Genomic DNA, 22,462 nt, shown 5'->3' with positions numbered 1-22,462 from the left:
TGACATATCTCTAAAATCCTTTCCCCCTACATTTTTAGCTGCATGTTTTTTGTTGCCTCTTCACATGATAATGATTTTATAGTCATTTTTCTTGAGAGAACATAGAAAGGTAATCCAGTCTGTCTAGCATAAGTTGATCAGAATTGTTTTTTATTGATTGTTCAGAAAAACCTCTTTGCCTTCACAGTTTATTGCTGGTAATGTAAAATTTTAGGATTTCTCTTTCAAGTTTCTTTCACCTGTGACCTATAAAATTAGGAAGAATTCCCCCCAAACTTACTTCTGGTTCTGTTCATTAGAAACCCTGTTTCCCTCCACTACCCATAGGCACAGGGAGACACATGACCTGTTTACATTGTAATATGATCTCTGGTCCTGAGCCATCATATCACTGTGCCAGGTGAATTGGCCAATGGAAAGTAGAGTGTCACTGGAAGTTATTACCACACTTGACAGCTGGCTATAACCTAACTGTACAAAGAAGAGATTGTAAGAAACATAAATATATCCTGGTAACTACAAAGCAGGTATATCCCTCCTTATATGCCTGCTGTTTGAAATCATAGGCCACAGCTCACCCTCGTGAGAGCTTTTTTGTTCTCCTCTCTCACAGCCTACTCCAAGGGCTGTCTACATATGGCTGTGGCTGTCTTTGCAGCACCTCCATAGAGCCTTCTAGTAAGATTCCTTAGAGTTCAGGCTCAAGAGAGCAAGGCCAAGAAAAGAAGGAGCAGGACAATTTTTCTTACCATATCTCAGAATCTCAGTTTTTCCAAGTTTGTAGACATGGGAAGTATATGCCCTCTTCCGGGAAGATCTCATTCCCAGTTGCAGGGGTATGATCTTACCATAGGTCCCAATAAGACAAATATCTCAGAACACACCAGCCTAAGATCAGAATGGGAAAAAGCCACTTGGAACAGTATGGGATTTATTTCAATTCACAGATGAAAGGGTGTTTAAGGCCATAGACACATAGACCATAGCATATGGCTTCAGTGATTTTAACCTGGAAGATCTAGAACCATATGATCATTTCAACGCTAAAACTCTTAGTTCAGCACACATGGACTATTTTAATTCATTGATGTAATTTTCTGGTGACTGCCGCAAGATAATTAGCTACAAAATATAGGCTTTGGTAATTGGTCGAGTTAACTTATTTTATAGATATATTGACTATAAGCAGATTACATGAGAAGCTACGTCTAACAAAGATGCTCACTTTGGGTTTAGAATTGTTGATCTGTAGTCTTCTTTTCAGGGGTCAGGTATCAAGGCAACTTCTCCATTAAAGCCACTCCTAGCTTGCAACAATAAAAGCTATTGTTTCGAATACAGGAATTCTTATTTTATTACGAAGGGAAGTGTCTATTTCATCCAAGAGAAGAGTGAGTTGTAAAGGCATGAAACGTCTGCTTCTTCAAAGCCTATGGGAAGCACCATGTTTATGTTTTTGACTTTGTATTTTTGGGGGAGTATCTACTTTGCTTGTTTAAGAGAAAAAGCCACTTCTCTCAATACCTATGTTCAAATAAGTTGGAAATAAATATTTTCAGAGACTCAGTTGAAGAATCAGAATAAATAAGAACACTCTGCTTATGTTTAACCTAAAATATCCTCTGCTTTGGACTTTACCCACAAAGAGGCCAAACCTGCATTTTATTTAATTTTTAAATTTTTTTTACTTTTTGGCCACACCACATGGCACGTGGGAACTTAGTTCCCCGACCAGGGGTCGAACCCCTGTCCCGTGTTGTGGAAGCTCGGAGTCTTAACTGCTGGACCACCAGGGAAGTCCCAGCTGCATTTTATTTTTAATGGAGATGCAGAGGAGCTGTTTTTTCTTTCTGGGAAGGAATGCATAACACTAGAAATCATAGTGGGAGGAACGCCCTCCTCCAGGCATGGAGGCTTAGAAAATGAGCAGTGAGGTTGTAGACCAGAAGCATAATACATCTGCATTAGCTTCAACTGATTTATAACAATTCTAGATATGGGTTTTCATTTTTTATGTAGTAATCCAACTATGAATTTTATAAATTATTCAGACATAGAATAATGAGAATAGTATAGATTCACAATTTTCAAAAGAATTAAAAAACATTTTTTTCAAAGTCATGGAACCTTTTCTTTGAATGAAAGTATGGCCTGCAGTTCAAGGTGAAACCAGTAAGTGTGGACTTGCTAAGCTCACCCAGGCTCTCTGCATCCTCCTTGGTCTCTTCTCCCTGCCTAGAACTCTGCCTGCTCTTGGGCATAGAGCAGGTACCCAAGTTCATGAAGCTCTCATGGGAGGATTGCTTGTTCAAGGTTTCAGAAGGAGAACCACTGACAATAGCATTTTAAGGCAGGGATGTTTCACAACCTTACTGTGAAAGAAATAGTATTTCCTGAGAACTTTTGGGGGTGAATACTGCAATAGATAGAAACACTGGCAATCTTTCTTCCTTAGATTACACATGTGTGTGTTTGTGAGAGGCTGACCCTGGTAACCTGAGTAAGAATTACTCATTTTCTATCGAAAGGAGAAGAGACTCTTCATGGTTCTTCATTCTTTAAAGGAAGGCCGCCCTGTATTTCCTTTGCTCTCTTTGGGTTTGTGTCATTTTTTCAGTTGAATGAACTGGGCACAGTCTGTTTCTTGAATGCACAAATAAAAATATCTTCTTGATTGGAGATGATATAATCGACTGTAATAACTCATGAAATGTTTGGGAAGTTAAAGTTAAGCCGCCGGCTTAAATTTGCTTTGTTAGTAATAAGACGTTCTCTACAAACCAAATTTAAAAAGATATTTTGGGGACAATTTGAGAAATTGTTAAATCAAAGTGGTGTGTATATGAAATATCATTGTAATATGTTTTCTAATATGACCTCAAAGTTTTTTCTAAGAAGAATGTTCTATAGTTCTCTAAAATAGAGCCAGATGATCCTGAATCGCACGTTTTTCAGTGAATTTTGAGTGAAACAATCTTTGCTTTCTGTCATGATGCAGCTTTTTTCCCCAAAGAACACAGAAAGGTTAAACAATGCATATTTGAGACGGCGCCAATCCTTGAGCCTTGTAAGTTACTGGTCTTGTTCTCGAAAGCACTTCTGTGTTTACGTGCTGGTTTCAAATGCTGAAAATGTCCATGTGGACTTTTACATTATTCTGTACCCTAGGACCTCCTGCTCAACAGCTGAGATAAGAAAAGAATGCTCTTGAGAGCATTAGGGTGCTGTCCAAAATCTCATATATGCCTGATAAAGTTAGTGGAATGTCAGGGTCTCTGCTGTGATTAAAACATCTAAATGTGACTTGTCACGTAGCTCAAATATTAGCTCTAATCCCCATTCGCACAGAGCTCTAATTTTAGGCTCTGTAGACCCAAAGCTGTATATGTAGAATATCCCTTGTTACATTACAGATTTTCCAAATGGATACAAGAAAACGGAGCAGGAATACACAAGTTAAGAGCGGGTATCTCTGGAGTTTGGGCTTATGGGTGACTTCTGTTTTCTTTTTTCAACTTTTTTTCTTTTGCATTTTAAAGTTTAAAACAATGCAAATATGTATTGTTTTAATATCAAAAATTTCATTTTCTGAAAAGTAGAATAGATGCTGGAGTTATTGGCAGAGCCAACCTTGGAGTAAGGACATGGTGAACGAGGGTCCTGAAGACACCTTGTTCCTTCCAACACTCAATGATAGGCACCATGTCAGACGTGCCTGTCAACTTTGGGTTTAAAAATATGCTTATGGTAGAGGTGGTGAATCAGGAGTCTGCTCTTGCAAGAAGTACCAAACAACTAGAAATGTAGTGACTCTAGACCAATAGGGAAGAGAAGGGGAAAGCTTCTTGTATAACCTGCGTTTAGCATGTGCATCCCATCCTTCCACCCCTCCCTCCCAGCATCGGGAGGTTGGTGGGAGGTCCCTGGCAGCCTCTTCTCCTTTAATGTTCCTTTGTCTTTAAACCACTGATGCGGATATTTACGAATTAGCACTGTAGGTGGAATACACATTTTTGTCAGTGAGAGGTACAGAAGGGGAGTCTTTCTAGGTGCAGGAGGTGACACAAATGAACCTGCAGTCATGGGAGCTTCTGGGGAGCGTGACGGTGCTTTAGGGAGGGCAGACATAGGTAAAATATGTGTTTTTGGTTTCTGGGAGAAGCAGAATAAGGAATGATAAAGCTGAGCAGGGACTTTTGTGTTTCGTGTTTGCCTGTCTTCTTTATATCCGCTTCTGTGGCAGCTTCTTTCCCTCGCCTCCCATGCCTGGCCTCCTGCCACCCTCTGGCTGGTCAGAGACCTAAAATAACACACCATCAAATTGCTGTCTTCCCCTTTCTTTTCTTTCTCCCCGTGCTTCCCTTCATTCTCATCAAATGTACATAGAGTTGACAGCACATCAATAACCAAAGCACAGGAAAGTTTGAGAGTCGTGAACTTTACCTCCTTCATGTAGCTAATCATTTGGAATGTAGTCTCTCGAACCATGTCAGGATGAGAGTTGGCCAACACAACTGGCAAGGTTAGGCTGCAGCCAACCAACCGCTCATACACGTGTGCATGTCACAGCAGGGTCACTCCTGGCTGGCTGAGAGCATTTGGTGAACAGCCAAGTAGCTTCAGAAAGGACTCAGAGGCATGACCAGGTGCACTGCATGGGGTCCAAGAACCCTGGGAAAGAGGGGCTAAACTTATCTGCAGTTTTGGTTTAGACATGGCAGACTTGACTGATGGACAGAAGGCTTCCAAAAGGACCTGGACTAGAGGGAGAGCCCTGGGTGCCTGGCAAAAGCTAAGATGAGGGAAGTCTGGCAGCATGGGAGGAAGCTGGGCTGCGGGTACAGAGTTTCCTAACCCAGATCCTTCCTGTTCTCTACCCCTCCCTGCACAATCACTCTTCTAGGGTGTCTGTGGGTTCTGGAGGGAGAGAGATACGGTCAAAGGAAAGCATATGTCACTGTGGAGAGTGCTCATCAAAGTACTGATCAGAAACAGGTGTGTGTGTGTGAGTGTGTGTGTGTGTGTGTGTGTTGGTGGGCGTGTCTAGAGGAGGTTGGGGTAGTGCAGGCAGCCTCCGATGAGCATTGGGGTGGTAGCTGTTCACAGAGCAGAGGATGCCAGCCAGAGCTGCATCTTTCAGGGCAGTCGTCTTCATCTGTAAAATGGGAATAAAGACAGCACCAACTTCACAGAGTTGTGAAAACTAAATGATTAATGCGTGTACAGCATTTGACATACGCCAGCACAAACAACGTGATAAACAGCGTTTAATAAACGTTGGCTATTGTTATTTTCATCATCGTTGCTTTTGTGAGATCCCTTCTCTCTGCTTATCTTCTGCTTATTTTCAAGTGGTTGCATAGTTTGATTTTATGTGATGCAATAAAACGGATTTTGCCAGTGTTTTTGTTTTTAATCAGAGAAATTACTTCTCGGGATGTAATAGAAAAGGGTTAGATTACACCTTAAGTACATTGAACTTGAGCAAAGTTTTAAAAATGATTGTGGCATCTCCAAGTTGCATTTTTACTGAATAAAAAAATTAGGCACGAATGTCATTTTTTTTGCTCTAAGAAGATCGTGGGAATAACTAATAACACTTGGTAGAGGTTAATATAGTATTTAAGGTAGTAATTTTAACAGTTTTGAACTCATTTTTAAAGACATAATTGGAATACTTTTCAATAGACATCAGTCTTTATTTCTTAGGAAATTACAATGATTAACTGCAGGTAGCTTCTCTTATTGTTATTTGAAGACAATAGGAGTCTGTTGAGGATTGGTGGGGCACAAAATGAATGATACATGTTTTAGTAAAGACTTCACTGCTGAAACATTTTTCATCACTCTTTTTGTCTGCCTACAATTTATGTATTCAAGGCATAGTCTTCAAATGCAGCTTTCTTTGCTGTATTTGGCCTAGAAAATGAATTCAAGTGAAGGAGAAGAATAATGCTTTTCCTAGGGCTAAGATATAGATTTTTCTTTTGAGGGGCTATAGATTTTTTTTTCCTCAAAAGAAAATGATGTTACACTTGCAGAACTCTGTGAAAGTTGAAAAGAGAATTTTGTTCCTTTTGTTCCTGCTTTGGGTGTTTTCAGGATTCTGCTTCTGCTTCCTTATGAAACTGTGCACTAGACAAGGACAAGAATATCACTCTCATTATTCAGGCATTTGAAATTACTCTTTTCCTTTGAAATGAGATATTCAAATCATTGAGTGTTAGAGAAATTGTGCATGGGTGTTAGAATAAACGGATCTTGATCTGTCCTCTCAGCATGAGGCTTTCTGGAGGTGGTAAAGTGGTTTTAATCAGTGGAAAATAGCACCCGATTTCTACAAGATCTTCCCAAGCTCAGAATGATTTAGATAGTAATCTGAGTCTGAATACCACCCAGATAAGCATCTGCAGTCACATTTACCTGGACGTGGGTGGCATTGCTTTTTAAATTTCAGTATTACTATAAAAGTTGTCTGGCTTTTACCCCTATCAGTTCTCTTGATTTAGAGGTTGGGAAAACTTCTTTGTGCTCTTTCTGGCTGGAATGTCTAGTTAGAGATTCATTCTGCTGGCTGTGATCAAGTTACATACACTGGTACCCCAAATTTTCTTGATTTGGCCCTCAACTAAACAATACCAGGACTGTGAGGTCCAACAGTAAAAAGAAAAATTTTGAAACGAATTTAATATACTATGGAGTTCTTGTACAAATGCTAATTACTACAATGTGAAACAATGCTGTTTTCACTGTTTTGGGAAGTAGAAATCTTGTTCCGGGGAGAAAGAAAGAGCTGGTTTATTACTAGGTACGCTAAGTGCAAAGACAAACTTGAACAGAAGTCAATGACTTGGCGTCCAGTACAGCTAGCATTCATCTACTTTTACGTTGTTTCTGGTGAACTATTATAATTTCAAATCATTATAGTTGGAAAATATTTAGATAAAACATAACGTCACATTACTTTTCAATTTAAAATAACAGAACTGGAACTTTAAGCCACACAGTGTGAACAATGTGGAGTGCAGGTTGTAGGAGAGAAAAAACGATGTCTAGATGTATTTGCCATGAAAATAGAGGGTTTTTTACTGCAGTATGATATTTACAGTATCTTTATACTTAAATTTTGGCCACAGAAGTAGTCTTACTGGTTATATACACTTGGATAGATTTCCATCCAAAAAGAAAAGATGATTAAAACCACCTACCTTGGGACTTCCCTGGTGGTCCAGTGGTTAAGACTTCACCTTCCAATGCAGAGGTTGCGGGTTCGATCCCTGGTCAGGGAGCTAAGATCTCACATGCCTTGTGGCCAAAAAACCAAAACATAAAACAGAAGCAATATTGTAACAAATTCAATAAAGACTTTAAAAGTGGTCCACATCAAAAACTCTTAAAAAAAATACCTACCTCACTCAGCCATAAAAACGAATGAAATAATGCCATTTGCAGCAACGTGGATGGACCTAGAGATTATCATACTAAGTGAAGTCAGACAGAGAAAGATAAATATCATATGATAATACTTATATGTGGAACATAAAAAAAATACATATGAACTTACTTACAAACCAGAAATATTCTCACAGACATAGAAAACAAACTTATGTTTACCAAAGGGGAAGGGGGGGAGGAATTAATTAGGAGCTTCAGATTAAAATGTGCACATTACTATATATAAAGTAGATAAACAACAAGGACCTAGTGTATAGCACAGGGAACTCTGCTCAATATTCTATAATAACCTATGTGTGAAGAGAATCTAAAAAAGAATAGATATTTATATAGGTATAACTGAATCACTTTGCTGTACACCTGAAACTAACACAACATTGTAAATCAACTATACTTCAATAAAAAACCATAATATATATCTATACTATAACTGAATCTGTTTGCTGTACGCCTGAAACATTGTAAATTAATTATACTTCAATAAAAAATAAAAATTAAAAAAAAGGAAAAGCGGAAATGTATTTTGAGGAATGTTCAAGAGATTAGAATATTATTTTCATTTTATCTTTTAGAAAATGTTCAATTCTGGGAGAATCTCAGTTTAATGATTTCCTGCTAGCTTACTACCCAAGTTTTCCTGTTTTCTATGAGATACAACTTTCTGTCTCATTCTCCAGGAGAGACACTGGGTAATTATTATGATGAGCAAGTTACTCTTTTGCTGCCTCTTCTTGGGGTTGATGTGGTAGGACTCTGACTTCCTCCCAGGCAGTTGAGTCCTGGCAGAAATCTGATGACCTCTTTCTTGTCTTTTTCTTGCACAGATCAGAAGCAACAGACCTGGAACGAGGAAGTGCATAACTTTTTGGTATGTAATTGAGAACTCTTCAAAACTAATTCTTTCTTTTGGTGATATTCATGACCTGAACAGCCCGTACTCCACTTTGTTATTCTAATTTGTGAACCAAATTATAATAGTATAGGTATATTTACCCCGAGGCTAGGATTAAGGCAGAGAGAAGCTAATGGTATTCATAAATAACCAACTGTATTTGGTCCTCTGGATTTCCCTTGAAAACGGATTCTTGACGGCGATTACATTTCAGTAGGAGAGCTGCTTAGTAAAGCAATTTATTTATGGAATTATCTTGTTTGAGCCCCTTAGTGGTCAGGGACATACCAAACTGTCAAAGTACCATAGAACTATAATTATGTGAAGAATCTATTTTATAAGCAACTATGGGTTTAGATGCCCATATGTAAATTGAAAGTTCTAGAAATGAGGCGTTTACTAATATAAATTTACTAAGGACTATAATGAAATATTTATATTTAGTAATTATTATATCAATATAAAAGTAAAATAATCTTAAGATGTTCTCATCTTTAAAGTTCATCCCTAATGAGCTAGGTAAGACTGGAGTTCTACAAATATGTATCTAATTTTTCTCATTATTCCTTTAATTTCCTGTTTATAAAATGATTCAAAAAGAATGTCTTAGTTCCTCACTGGGACACCTATCACTTGTTTAGTTTAACTCTGCTTATAACTTGCCAGAGAATACAAGAGAAGCATTCTTTTCATAGCTATCTATCAAGAATACCTTCTTTTGTGACTCCATGGATATAATGAAATAGTAGTAATTTTTCAGAAAATATTAGTATATTAATTCAAGAGCTATTATTTTTCTATGAAGCGAAGAAACAATAGTAATAATAATCACTTTTCTCCCCAGTATGTACTTTCTACCACTTCCAATTACCTAGCAACTGCCTTTGAAACTTTGTTACTCATGACCCATTAGTCACCATCATTTTTTTTTAATATCTTAATAGGAGTATAATTGCTTTACGATGGTGTGTTAGTTTCTGCTTTATAACTAAGTGAATCAGCTATACATATACATATACCCCCATATCTCCTCCCTCTTGCGTCTCCCTCCCACCCTCCCTATCCCACCCCTCTAGGTGGTCACAAAGCACTGAGCTGATCTGTCTGTGCTATGTGGCTGCTTCCCACTAGCTATCTATTTTACATTTGGTAGTGTATATGTGTCCATGCCACTCTCTCACTTCGTCCCAGCTTACCCTTCCCCCTCCCCACAGCCTCAAGTCCACTCTCTACGTCTGAGTCTTTATTCCTGTCCTGTCCCTAGCTTCATCAGAACCTTTTTTTTTTTTTTTTAGATTCCATATATATGTGTGAGCATACGGTATTTGTTTTTCTCTTTCTGACTTACTTCGCTCTGTATAATGGACTCTAGGTCCATCCACCTCACTACAAAAACTCAATTTTGTTTCTTTTTATGGCTGAGTAATATTCCACTGTATATATGTGCCACATCTTCTTTATCCATTTATCTGTCGATGGACACTGAGGTTGCTTCCATGTCCTGGCTATTGTAAATAGAGCTGTAATGAACATTGTGGTACATGACTCTTTTATTTTATTTTATTTTTTTTGCGGTACACGGGCCTCTCACCGTTGTGACCTCTCCCATTGTGGAGCACAGGCTCTGGACGCGCAGGGTCAGTGGCCCTGGCTCACAGGCCTAGCTGCTCCGCGGCATGTGGGATCTTCCCGGACCGGAGCATGAACCCGTGTCCCCTGCATCGGCAGGTGGACTCTCAACCACTGCGCCATCAGGGAAGCCTGACTCTTTTTGAATTATGGTTTTCTCAAGGTATATACCCAGTAGTGGGATTGCGGGGTTGTATGGTAGTTCGATTTTTAGTTTTTTAAGGAACCTGCGTATGGTTCTCCATAGTGGCTGTATCAATTTACATTCCCACAAACAAGGCAAGAGGGCTCCCTTTTCTCCACACCCTTTATAGTATTTATTGTTTGTAGATGTTTTAATGAAGACCATTTTGACTGGTGTGCGGTGATAACTCGTTGTAGTTTTGATTTGCATTTCTCTAATGATTAGTGATGTTGAGCATCCTTTCATGTGTTTGTTGGCAATCTGTATATCTTCTTTGGAGAAATGTCTGTTTAGGTCTTCTGCCCATTTTTTGATTGGTTTTTTTTTTTTTTTTTTTTTTTTTGATATTGAGCTGCATGAGCTGCTTGTAAACTTTGGAGATGAATCTTTTGTCACTTGCTTCATTTGCAAATGTTTTCTCCCATTCTGAGGGTTGTCTTTTCGTCTTGTTATGGTTTCCCTTGCTGTGCAAACGCTTTTAAGTTTCATTAGGTCCCATTTGTTTATTTTTGTTTTTATTTCCATTACTCTAGGAGGTGGGTCAAAAAGGATCTTGCTGTGATTTATGTCATAGAGGGTTCTGCCTATGTTTTCCTCTAAGAGTTTTATAGTGTCTGGCCTTACATTTAGGTCTTTAATCCATTTTGAGTTTATTTTTGTGTATGGTGTTAGAGAGTGTTCTAATTTCACTCTTTTACATGTAGCTGTCCAGTTTTCAAAGCACCACTTATTGAAGAGGCTATCTTTTCTCCATTGTATATTCTTGCCTCCTTTATCAAAAATAAGGTGACCATATGTGTGTGGGTTTATCTCTGGGCTTTCTATCCTGTTCCATTAATCTACATTTCTTTTTTTGTGCCAGTACCATACTGTCTTGATTACTGTAGCTTTGTAGTATAGTCTGAAATCCAAGAGCCTGATTCCTCCAGCTCCGTTTTTCTTTCTCAAGATTGCTTTGCCTACTTGGGGTCTTTTGTGTTTCCATACAAATTGAGCAACCTTTTGTTCTAATTCTGTGAAAAATGCCTTTGGTAGTTTGATAGGGATTGCATTGAATCTGTAGTTTGCTTTGGGTAGTATAGTCGTTTTGACAATGTTGAATCTTCCAATCCAAGAACGTGGTATATCTCTCCATCTGTTTGTATCATCTTTAATTCCTTTCATCAGTGTCTTATGGTTTTCTGCATACCGAAAACTTTTGTCTTTTTTCTCCTTAGGTAGGTTTATTCCTAGGTATTTTATTCTTTTTGTTGCAGTGGTAAATGGGAGTGTTTCATTAATTTCTCTTTCAGATTTTTCATCATTACTGCATAGGAATGCAAGAGATTTCTGTGCATTAGTTTTGTATCCTGCTACTTTACCAAATTCATTGATTAGCTCTAGTAGTTTTCTGGTAGCATCTTTAGGATTCTGTATGTATAGTATCATGTCATCTGCAAACAGTGACAGCTTTACTTCTTTTCTGATTTGGATTCCTCTTATTTCTTTTTCTTCTCTGATTGCTGTGGCTAAAACTTCCAAAACAATGTTGAGTAATAGTGGTGAGAGTGGGCAACCTTGTCTTTTCCTGATCTTAGTGGAAATGGTTTCAGTTTTTCACCATTGAGGATGATGTTGGCTGTGGGTTTGTCATATATGGCCTATATTATGTTGAGAAAAGTTCCCTCTATGCCTACTTTCTGGAGGATTTTTTATCATAAATGGGTGTTGAATTTTGTTGAAAGCTTTTTCTGCATCTATTGAGATGATCATATGGTTTTTCTCCTTCAATTTGTTAATATGGTTTATCACATTGACTGATTTGCATATATTGAAGAATCCTGCGTTCCTGGGATAAACCCCCTTGATCATGGTGTATGACCCTTTTAATGTGCTTTTGGATTCTGTTTGCTAGTATTTTGTTGAGGACTTTTGCATCTATGTTCATCAGTGATATTAGCCTGTAGTTTTTGACATCTTTGTCTGGTTTTGGTATCAGGGTGATGGTGGCCTCGTAGAATGAGTTTGGGAGTGTCCCTCCTCTGCTATATTTTGGAAGAGTTTGAGAAGGATAAGTGTTAGCTCTACTTTAAATGTTTGATAGAATTTGCCTGTGAAGCCATCTGGTCTTGGGCTTTTGTTTGCTGGAAGATTTTAAATCACAGTCTCAATTTCAGTGCTTGTGATTGGTCTGTTCATATTTTCTATTTCTTCCTGGTTCAGTCTTGGAAGGTTGTGCTTTTCTAAGAATTTGTCCATTTCTTCCAGGTTGTCCATTTTATTGGCACATAGTTGATTGTAGTAATCTCTTATGATCCTTTGTATTTCTGCAGTGTCACTTATTACTTCTCCTTTTTCATTTCTAATTCTATTGATTTGAGTCTTCTCCGTTTTTTTCTTGATGAGTCTGGCTAATGGTTTATCAATTTTGTTTATCTTCTCAAAGAACATGCTTTTAGTTTTATTGATCTTTGCTATCGTTTCTTTCATTTCTTTTTCATTTATTTCTGATCTGATCTTTATGATTTCTTTCCTTCTGCTAACTTTGGGGTTTCTTTGTTCTCCTTTCTCTAATTGCTTTAGGTAAGGGCTCTGGCTCACTCAGGCCGGGGGGAGGGAGAAGCACCAAATGCGGGGTGAACCTGTGGCAGCAGAGGCCAGTGTGATGTTGCACCAACCTGAGGCGCACCGTGTGTTTCCTGGGGAAATTCTCCCTGGATCTCAGGACCCTGACAGTGGCGGGCTGCACAGTCTCCCAGGAGGGGAGGTGTGGATAGTGACCTGTGCTTGCACACAGGCTTCTTGGTGGCTGCAGCAGCAGCCTTAGCATTCTCATGCCCGCCTCTGCTGTCCACGCAGATAGCCGCGGCTCTCGTCCATCTCTGAAGCTCGTTTAGGCGGTGCTCTGTATCCCCTCTCCTTGCGCACCCCGAAGCAATGGTCTCTCGCCTCTTAGGCAGGTCCAGACTTTTTCCAGGACTCCCCCTCAGCTAGCTGTGGTGCACTGGCCCCCTTCAGGCTGTGTTCACACAACCAACCCCCGTCCTCTCCCTGGGATCTGACTTCCGAAGCTGGAACCTCAGCTCCTAGCCCCCAACCCGCCCTGGCTGGTGAGCAGACAAGCTTCTCAGGCTGGTGAGTGCTGGTCAGCACTGATCCTCTGTGCAGGAATCTCTCTGCTTTGTTCTCTGCACTCCTATTGCTGTGTTCTCCTCTGTGGCTCCGATGCTTCCCCCCTGCCACCCCCCGTCTCTACCAGTGAAGGGGTTTCCTAGTGTGTGGAAACTTTTCCTTCTTCACAGTTCCCTCCCCGAGGTGCAGGTCTGGTCCCTATTCTTTTTTTTTTTTTTTTTTTTTTTTGCGGTACACGGGCCTCTCACTGTTGTGGCCTCTCCCATTGCGGAGCACAGGCTCCGGACGCGCAGGCTCAGCGACCATGACTCATGGGCCCAGCCACTCGGCGGCATGTGGGATCTTCCCGGACCGGGGCATGAACCCGTGTCCCCTGCATCGGCAAGCAGACTCTCAACCACTGCGCCACCAGGGAAGCCCATGGTCCCTATTCTTATGTTTCTGTTTTTTCTTTTGCCTTACCCAGGTACATGGGGAGTTTCTTGCATTTCGGGAAGTCTGAGGTCTTCTGCCAGCGTTCGGTAGGTGTTCTGTAGGAGTTGTTCCACATGTAGATGTATTTCTGATGTATTTGTTGGGAGGAAGGTGATCTCCACGTCTTACTCCTCCGCCATCTTTCAGGTCTCTCCCTGAGAAGATATTTTGATCTCATGATTGATTGTGTGTCTGACTGGATATTGAATTTTATGTAGAAAATTTATTTTCATTTAGAACTTTCAAGGCATTGCTCCAACATCTTTGACATTCCATGTTGCATATGAGAAATCTGATGTCATTCTTATTCTTGTTTCTTTGTAGATAAATACCTTTTTATCCTCTCTGCATACCTTCAAAATTCTGAAATTTCACAAGACATATTCAAATGTACATCTTTAAAAATATGTCTGATTCAGCATTTTGTGGCATAGGAAGATTATTATTTTCCCTCTCTCTCTGAGCTCTGATTCCCACTATTTTGGTTTCATTCTCTATTCTCTCCACCAGGTAACCAAGATGGCTACTGCTAACTCTGGGTTTGCATTGCACTCATGACTAAAATCCCAGAAAAAAGGACAAGTCTTTTTCCTAATTCTCTAGGCAGAATTTCCTGATTAGCCTGAGTAGGTTCATGTGCTCCTTTCTGAATTGGTCATTGTGTCAAAGAGGATAAGTACTTTGATTCATCTATTTCTTATCGCCTCTACTGCTTCTGCTCTGGCTCAAGACATTCTAACATCTTCTCGGGATGACTGTGGGAGCCTCTTAACTGGTTTCTCAATTAATATCCTTGCTCGCATCAGTATTTTGGCTAGAGCCAGAGCTGTTAATGTGTTTGTCAGATCAAAACCCTACAAAGCTTGCCTGGAAAGATTCAAGGGAATCTAGAGTCTTCAACCATTGCCTAAGAGACCACTAAGATCTAAGAGAGGATACAAGAGAGAGGAAGGATGCAGCTTCTGGAAGGCCACACTGACAAATTTGTAGCACGTCATATAGTTAATGAGATGCCTTTGAAGCGTTTTTAATTGACATGATCAGATCTTAGAAAGATTTATCTGGTAGCAGTATTAAAGATGAAATGGAGACATACAAACCAAGATAAGGGAGATCCACTAAAGTGGTCTAGGCCGAGTGATGATGGGCTGAACTACACTTTGGAGCAGTGAGAATGAAAGAGAGGTAGATTTATATCAGTGATGTTTATAAAGGAGAATCAGTTGCTCTTTGTTACTCTACATGACCTTAGTTCAGACCTGGCTCTCTCACCTACTAGCTGTATGACCTTAAATAATTTACATAATTCTCAATTCAAATCTCTCCTTGACTTTAAAATAAAAATAATATTAATATTAATTCCTAACTCAAAAAAAAAAAGACCACCAAGACCAAGTCAGATCTGCATGATCTGACTTCCCATGACCCCTCTGACCTCATCTGCTGCCACTCTCCTTCCGTTGCACCCCCAGCCTCAGCTGTGCTGGCCTCCTTGTTATGCCTCACACATGCCAGACACCTTCTCAGTCCCACTCTGGGGCCACTGCGTTGGCCGTTCCCCAAAGCTGGGCTGCTTCACCCTTGGATAGCCATGGGCTATTTCTTCACCTCTTTCAGGTCTTTACCCTAATATCGGCTATTTAGTGAGTCCATTTCTATCTATCCATTTAAAAATCACAACCCTCTCTAATACTCTCCCCTATTTTATTTTTCCCCATTTATCCCAGTCTAATATACCATTTATTTTACTTACTTATCTTATTAATTATTTGTCTATCCCCATGAAATGTAGGCCCCATGAGGGCAGGAGGTTTTATCTATTGTGTTCAATATTGTATCTTCAGGCTATAAAACTGTCAGCCAATACGTATCTGACGAATGAATGAATGATTGGCAAACCTAAGCCATGTGCTTGCTCCTGTTTGGGGGAATGTGGGACCACATGATTGACAGTGCCTCAAGGAGGGGAAGAGGCAATTCCTTGAAGTAAAAGGAGCTGGTCTGACAAAAATTAATAAATAACCAATAAAAGATTCTTCTAGTGAGCTTTGAGAAATGGCAGTCTGTATTAAAAGGGCCTAAGATTAATAGGTGGAAGAAAGCAGCAGATCTGAAACCTGACAGTAATTTTCCAATTTGTTTGATTCTGAATTTTGCATGTATACAGTAGTCCGATATGTTATAATTAGTTTTTAAATGTTAAAGTAATTTTGCCTGGAAAAAATTATGGGGAAAATAATTTTCTCTGATTTTATGAATAATTTATTTCATTTTCAGTTAGATGTTTACTCCCACTGATCAATGTGTGAAAAAAATGTTAGACTTCGGCAAAGAATATTTTATTTCTTTCAGGAGAGCAGGTTGCAAGATGGATAATTGGGTAATCTCTCTATATTAGATTTTTTCTTAACTATTTACCTGCATCCAAATGAAAGTTTTTGATGTTAACAGTTTCAGGCTGAATAATTGGCAGGTTAAGAGGTATAACTCAGAAGTGTTTATTTTGTATCTAGTTTTTCCTACTTTACCAGTCTTGCTGGAGTTCTACTTTATTAATTTTTGTTCAAAGAATTACCTTTGTGTTTTATTAATCTTCTCTATATTTTTCTATTTTATTGATTTCTGCCTTTATTTTTACTATTTCTATCTTGGGTTTGTTATTTTGCTATTTTTCTCGTTTCATGTGTTAAGCTCTTAACTTATTTGTTTTCAACCCTTCTTTTTTTGATAAATGCATTTAAAGTATAAATTTTCCTTTGAAAAATGCTTTAGCTGTGTTTCCTAAAACTTTTTTGATATGTAGTGTTTTCAGTGGTGATAAATTTTAAATATTTCCCATTTGATTTCCTTAATTCTTTTTTAAAATTTAATTTTTATTTTATATTGGGGTATAGCTGATTTACAATGTTGTGTTAGTTTCAGGTGTACAGCAAAGTGGTTCAGTTATACATGTACATATATCTATTCTTTTTCAGATTCTTTTCCCACATAGGTTATTATAAAATATCAAGTGGAGTTCCCTGTGCTATACACAGGTCCTTGTTGATTATCTATACAATTTTTTTAGTAGTGCAAGATTTAGTTTCCAGACATGTAGACTATTTAAAGCTATGTTTTCATTATTAATTTCTATAATTAATGCATTACAGCCAGAGGACATAATCTGTATTAAACTGGTTCTGTGAAATTTATCAAGACTTCCTTTGTAATACAGTACTTTTGTCAATTTTTGACAATATACCATGTGTGCTGAAAATGAGAGTTTATTCTCTGTTTCTCAAGTATAGAGTTCTGTGTGTCTAAATTTACTAATTTGTGTCATTTGGGTCATCTACATTTCTGTTTATTTATTGTCTGCTTAAGCTATTGATATCTGAGAGATGTGTGCTATAATCTTCAACTATAATTGTCAAGTTATATATTTCTCTTTCCAGTTCTATGAGTTGTGCTTGCTTGAGGCAATATATTTATATGTCTATGAAGGTTATATTTTCTGATTGTATTTTTTGTTATATATGTATATTTACCATGAATTTTATATTTTCAGATATTAAAATTGTCATCACAGCTTTCTTTGTTCATGTTTGCCTGTATATTTGTTTCCATCTTTTAAATTTTAACATTTCACATCCTTCTGTTTTCTGTTTTTCTTCTTTTAGATAACATACTGCTAAATCTTACTTTTTAAAATAAATTTTATTTTGAAATATAACGTATATTATATTAACTATAATATTCATAGATTGCACAAAACTTATTTGAATAGCTTGATGCTTTATCACAGAGCAAAAATTCTTGTAACAACTACTTGAGTCAAGAAATAGGATACTGTTGGGATAGCCCGAATCACGTCTTGGCCTCTTCTAATAAATAATCCCTGCCTTCCCTTAAAGGTAGCCACTCTCCCGCCATTTGTGATAATTACTGCCTTGCATTCCTGTATAATTTAGTGACCCAGGTGTACTTTGCTAAACACTGAGGTCTAGTTTTGTCAGTTTTATTATTTTATATAAACAGAATTATACATTGTATATTCTTTGGTGTCTTGTTTCTTTCTCTCAATATTATATGACTGTGAGATATGGAGTTTCCCCTTTTTTATTGCTAAGTAGTATTCCATTGTATGACTAATCCACAATTTATTTATCTACTTTCCTGTTTATGGACATTTGGATTATTTTTTTTAACATTTTCTCTATTATTAATAAAGCTTCTAGAAACATTATTATACATGTTTTCAGTGTACATGTGCGTGCATATCTGATGCATGTACATTTAAGAGTAAAACTTATGGGTCATAGGCTATGCATGTGGTCAGTTTAGCAGATTTTGCCCAACAGTTTTCCAAAATGGTTGTCCTAATTTACGCTCTCTACAGCAGTGTTTGAGTGTTTTCTTTGGCTCTACAATGTACTTGTTATTGTCAGTCTTCTAAAACTTCATGATTTTGGCCAGTGTTTAATGATGTTTCTTTACAGTTTTACCTTGTATTTCATTGAACGGTAATGAGGTTAAGCACCTTTTCATACATATATTGGCTAATTGATATCCTCATTTGTGAAACGGCTCTTAAGTTTTTTCTCATTTTTCTCTTGGGTTTTTCTGTCTGTTTCTGACTGATTTATAGAAATTCTTTATGCATTCCGGTATATAGCCTTGTATAGGTTATATGTACTGCATATATCTTTTCTCATTCATTTACTTGCTTTTACAATCCCTACTGTTGTCTTTTGGTAAACGGAAATTCTTAATTTTAGTGGGTTCCAACTTATCAAGTTTTTCCTTTATGATTAGAACCAATGGGGAAATGACAGTATTTTCAATAAATGATACTGAGACAATTGGTTATTAATTTTAAAAATGAAAATTAACCCTTATTTGAAACCAGAATCAAAGATCAATTGCAAGTAGATTATAGATCTAAAATGAAAGGCAAAACAACAGAAGTTCTAGAAGAAAAGGTAAGATAATATCCTTTTGCCAATAGGATAATAAAATTAACAACAAAGAAAAAGCACTAACCATAGTCATCTTTGCGATCTTTTTTTAAAAATTTACTTATTATTTTATTTTTTGGCTGCGTTGGGTCTTCGTTGCTGTGTGCAGGCTTTCTCTAGTTGTGGCGAGTGGGGGCTACTCTGTTGTGGTGCGCGGGCTCCTCATTGTGGTGGCCTCTTTTGTTGTGGAGCATGGGCTCTAGGAGTGTTGGCTTCAGTAGTTGTGGCACATGGGCTCAGTAGTTGTGGTTTGTGGGCTCTAGAGCTCAGGCTCAGTAGTTGTGGCGCACGGGCTTAGTTGCTCCATGGCCTGTGGGATCTTCCCGGACCAGGGCTTGAACCCGTGTCCCTTGCATTGACAGGCAGATTCCTAACCACTGCGCCACCAGGGAAGCTCCATCTTTGCAATCTTGAGTCCTCTAATTAATGAATATGACATATCCTTCCATTTGTTTGTATCTTCTTTAATTTCTTTCAATAATGCTTTATAGATTTCTTCACAGAAGTATTACATGTGTTTTGTTAGAGTCATTCTAATGTATTTGGAATTTAATGATGTTGTTATATTTGTATCTTCTTATAAATTTTATTTTCATGCTATCTGTTGCTGGCATGTAGAAAAGTTATTGATTTTTACATATTGGGCAGGTATCTAGCAACCCTTCTATATCCACTTTTCAGTTTAAATAATTCACATGTAGATTCTTTTCCATATGTAAAATCATATCATCTGAAAATATTGACAATCTTAATTTCTTATTTTTTAATTATTGTAATGCTTACTGATTTTTAATGAGCTCTTCTGATACAATGTTCAGCATCTTTGGTTTATTCCTAATATCCAAGAAAAGGTTTCAACATATTACCATCAAATATGTGATGGAAGAAAGAAGGACCACCTTACTTACTGAAAATGGTAGTGAGGACCTCTTTGTTTTGCCCAGGACAGAATTTGAGAAGAGCTTGGCTTGGCAGTTCTTCTCTGATTCATGTGGTTTTAGCTGGAGTGGTTGTGACAGAAGGATCCGCTTCCAAGATCACTTTTTTTTTTTTTTTTTTTTTTTGCGGTACGCGGGCCTCTCACCGTTGTGGCCTCTCACCGTTGTGGCCTCTCCCGTTGCAGAGCACAGGCTCCGGACGCGCAGATTCAGCGGCCATGGCTCACGGGCCCAGCCGCTCCGCGGCATGTGGGATCCTCCCGGACCGGGTCACGAACCCGCGTCCCCTGCATCGGCAGGCGGACTCTCAACCACTGCGCCACCAGGGAAGCCCCAAGATCACTTTTTCATCCACACGTCTGTGTTCCTTAGGTCCTCCTTTTCCTAGCACTTTGTTCTCCTGGGACTCTCTATGTGGCTTGGCTTTTCCTGGTCCAGCAGTCTTAGAGTGACTGGACTTTGTAAATGTAATCTGGCTTCCCTGAGAACAAGTGTTTCTCTTTCAGATTTAAAATTCTATGGGTTGGGGTCGGTGAGTTCATACCCATTGAAATTAAACTTATCTATTTAATTAAAAAAACGTTTCTCCTCTAAACGTTTGACATAAGCCAAATTTCAGTAAAATGGTGTCAGGAAAAAATAAATAATTCCTTGTTTCCTTGTGATGACAGACTTTTGAGGTTAAAGTCATCTAGGGCAGTGGGAGGGTGGCAGGTGCAGATGTAAGCTGAGTGTGAGAAGATGGGTATAAAACAGTGTGTAGGTGAGGTGTGGGTGAGAGAGTGCAAAATGAAGAGAGCAGGCAGGTCACAGGAAGCTGGGCGGACCACAGGAAGCTGGCTGGAAAAAACGTCTTTGGCTTTACTTAATTAAAAGCCAGAATAAAACAACCCAAAGACAAATGGAAAATCTCATACACGAAGTCTGTAAAGAGATGGAAACAAAAAAAATAAGCACACGCGAGTTCAGAGAAAGGTGAACTCAAGTGGCTGGCCAATAACATTCTACTCTAATTTTTGTGTTACTTCTCAAGACTTTATGCAGTATGATAATCTAATTAAAAATCAGTAAAGAGCAAAAATTTCCTTTAGAAATAAACACAAAATAGTCTTTTTTAAAGCTTAGATTTCCAGCTTTATGATTCTAGTAGTTTTTAAAAATGCTCTATTGAAATCAAAAGCAGGAGTGAGAATGATCTTTCAAAATGATCTTTCAGTCTTTGGTCTCAAGCTAAACAGTGTACTTACATGTTTGTCCACTAGGTGTCTCTTTGCATACATGTTATGATTCCAGAGAAAGCTAATCTATTTCCGCAGGCAATAGTTTGCGTGGACCGTGTCAACAAATGTCTCAGTTTTGGGGTATTTAAGAATGGCTTTAATTTAACAGGTCTTCTTTAATAAATAGAGGCATCTTGGCTAGAGCTCTCATTCTTGCTTTAAAAAAATTTTGGAGACATTAACCAGGAATTGTCAGCAGACACAGAATTCAGGTACTTGCATCAGGGTTGTTGATACAGGTAGCCTGCCCATTTAGGATTGCAACCAGGAAGTTAGCCCTCCATTATTTATAAATGAAGCCTTGGCAAGGGTGCTCAATTCCAAAACAAGCTGCCTTTGGCTCTCCAATGTCTCTCTTTCCAGAAACTATATTCCTTGTGGATCAGATCCTTCAAAATCGCCCAGTGGCAGCTGATCTGTGGTCCCGTATGTAGCCCTTTGAGTAAAAGATGTCAACTGTGGTGAGTCACATTAGGCTTCTTTGAATTGTTCAAATTTGGTAAATTGTTTACCTTCTCTAACTTGTCCTAAAATACAGGCAGGGTCAATATAAATCAACAGATATTTATTAGGTGCCTACTGTATGCCTGGCCTGTAGTGTCTACGAGAATTCTGGGACTCAATTCATTCTCTAAGAATGTGATGAGGCTTACTGTTTGCAGAAAAATTACGCATGCTTCTAAGGAGAAGTTGAAAAGGCAACATTATTATAAGAGGCAACACTGTTAATGTCCAAAGGACCCTGAGCTTGGGGTCTGAAGGCTTGAATTCTGACTTTATGACTTGCTAGCTGTGTAGAGTAGTTAGTCTATCTGCTCTGTATGTCAGTTTCTTTACTTGTAAAAGTATAGGTAATATTACTTTACAGAGTTGGGACTTCCCTGGCAGTCCAGTGGTTAAGACTCCACGCTGCCAATGCAGGGGGTGAGGTTTCGCTCCCTGGTTGGGAAACTAAGATTCCACGTGCCTCACGGTGTGGCCAAAAAAAAAAAGAAAAAAATTACAGAGTTGATGTGAAGACTGCAAATAATTTGCTATAATTCTGACGAGTATCATTGTAAGGGCTTCCAGGAGAAGTCTCCCTCTTCTTGGTAAAGGCAGCCTTTCCTCTTATGATGCACAGCAGGTTAGTTAATCACGGTCACTACTTCTCCTGTCGGACAGGGCCTTGGGCACTCATTTTGCAAAATCATAAGGCCCATCAAAGTGATATTTCCCAAGAAAGAGCTAGCCAGACAAAAGGGGAAGTTTTGCTCCAACTGCAGAGCAATGCGTGCAAACAACAGGCAGCTTTGTAATAGTTCTTCCTTTTCTGGCTTCCTTCTAGCCTGCAATGGTCCTGTAGCAGAGGCCACTGCTGCATGGGGTACACCTATTCCTTTTAGTGAAAAGAGGATTCAATGGAGGGTTGTTTGGCAAAGCTGAGTTAAAGTGAAGGGCTGCCTCGGAGCAGTGTGAACACAGTCTGGAGTTCACAGGCAGAAACATATACTCTCTCCCAG

This window comes from Grampus griseus (genome assembly GCF_964374135.1).
Source record: "Grampus griseus genome assembly, chromosome: 13".
NCBI lineage: Eukaryota > Metazoa > Chordata > Mammalia > Artiodactyla > Delphinidae > Grampus > Grampus griseus.
Note: the sequence above shows the minus strand (reverse complement) of the source record.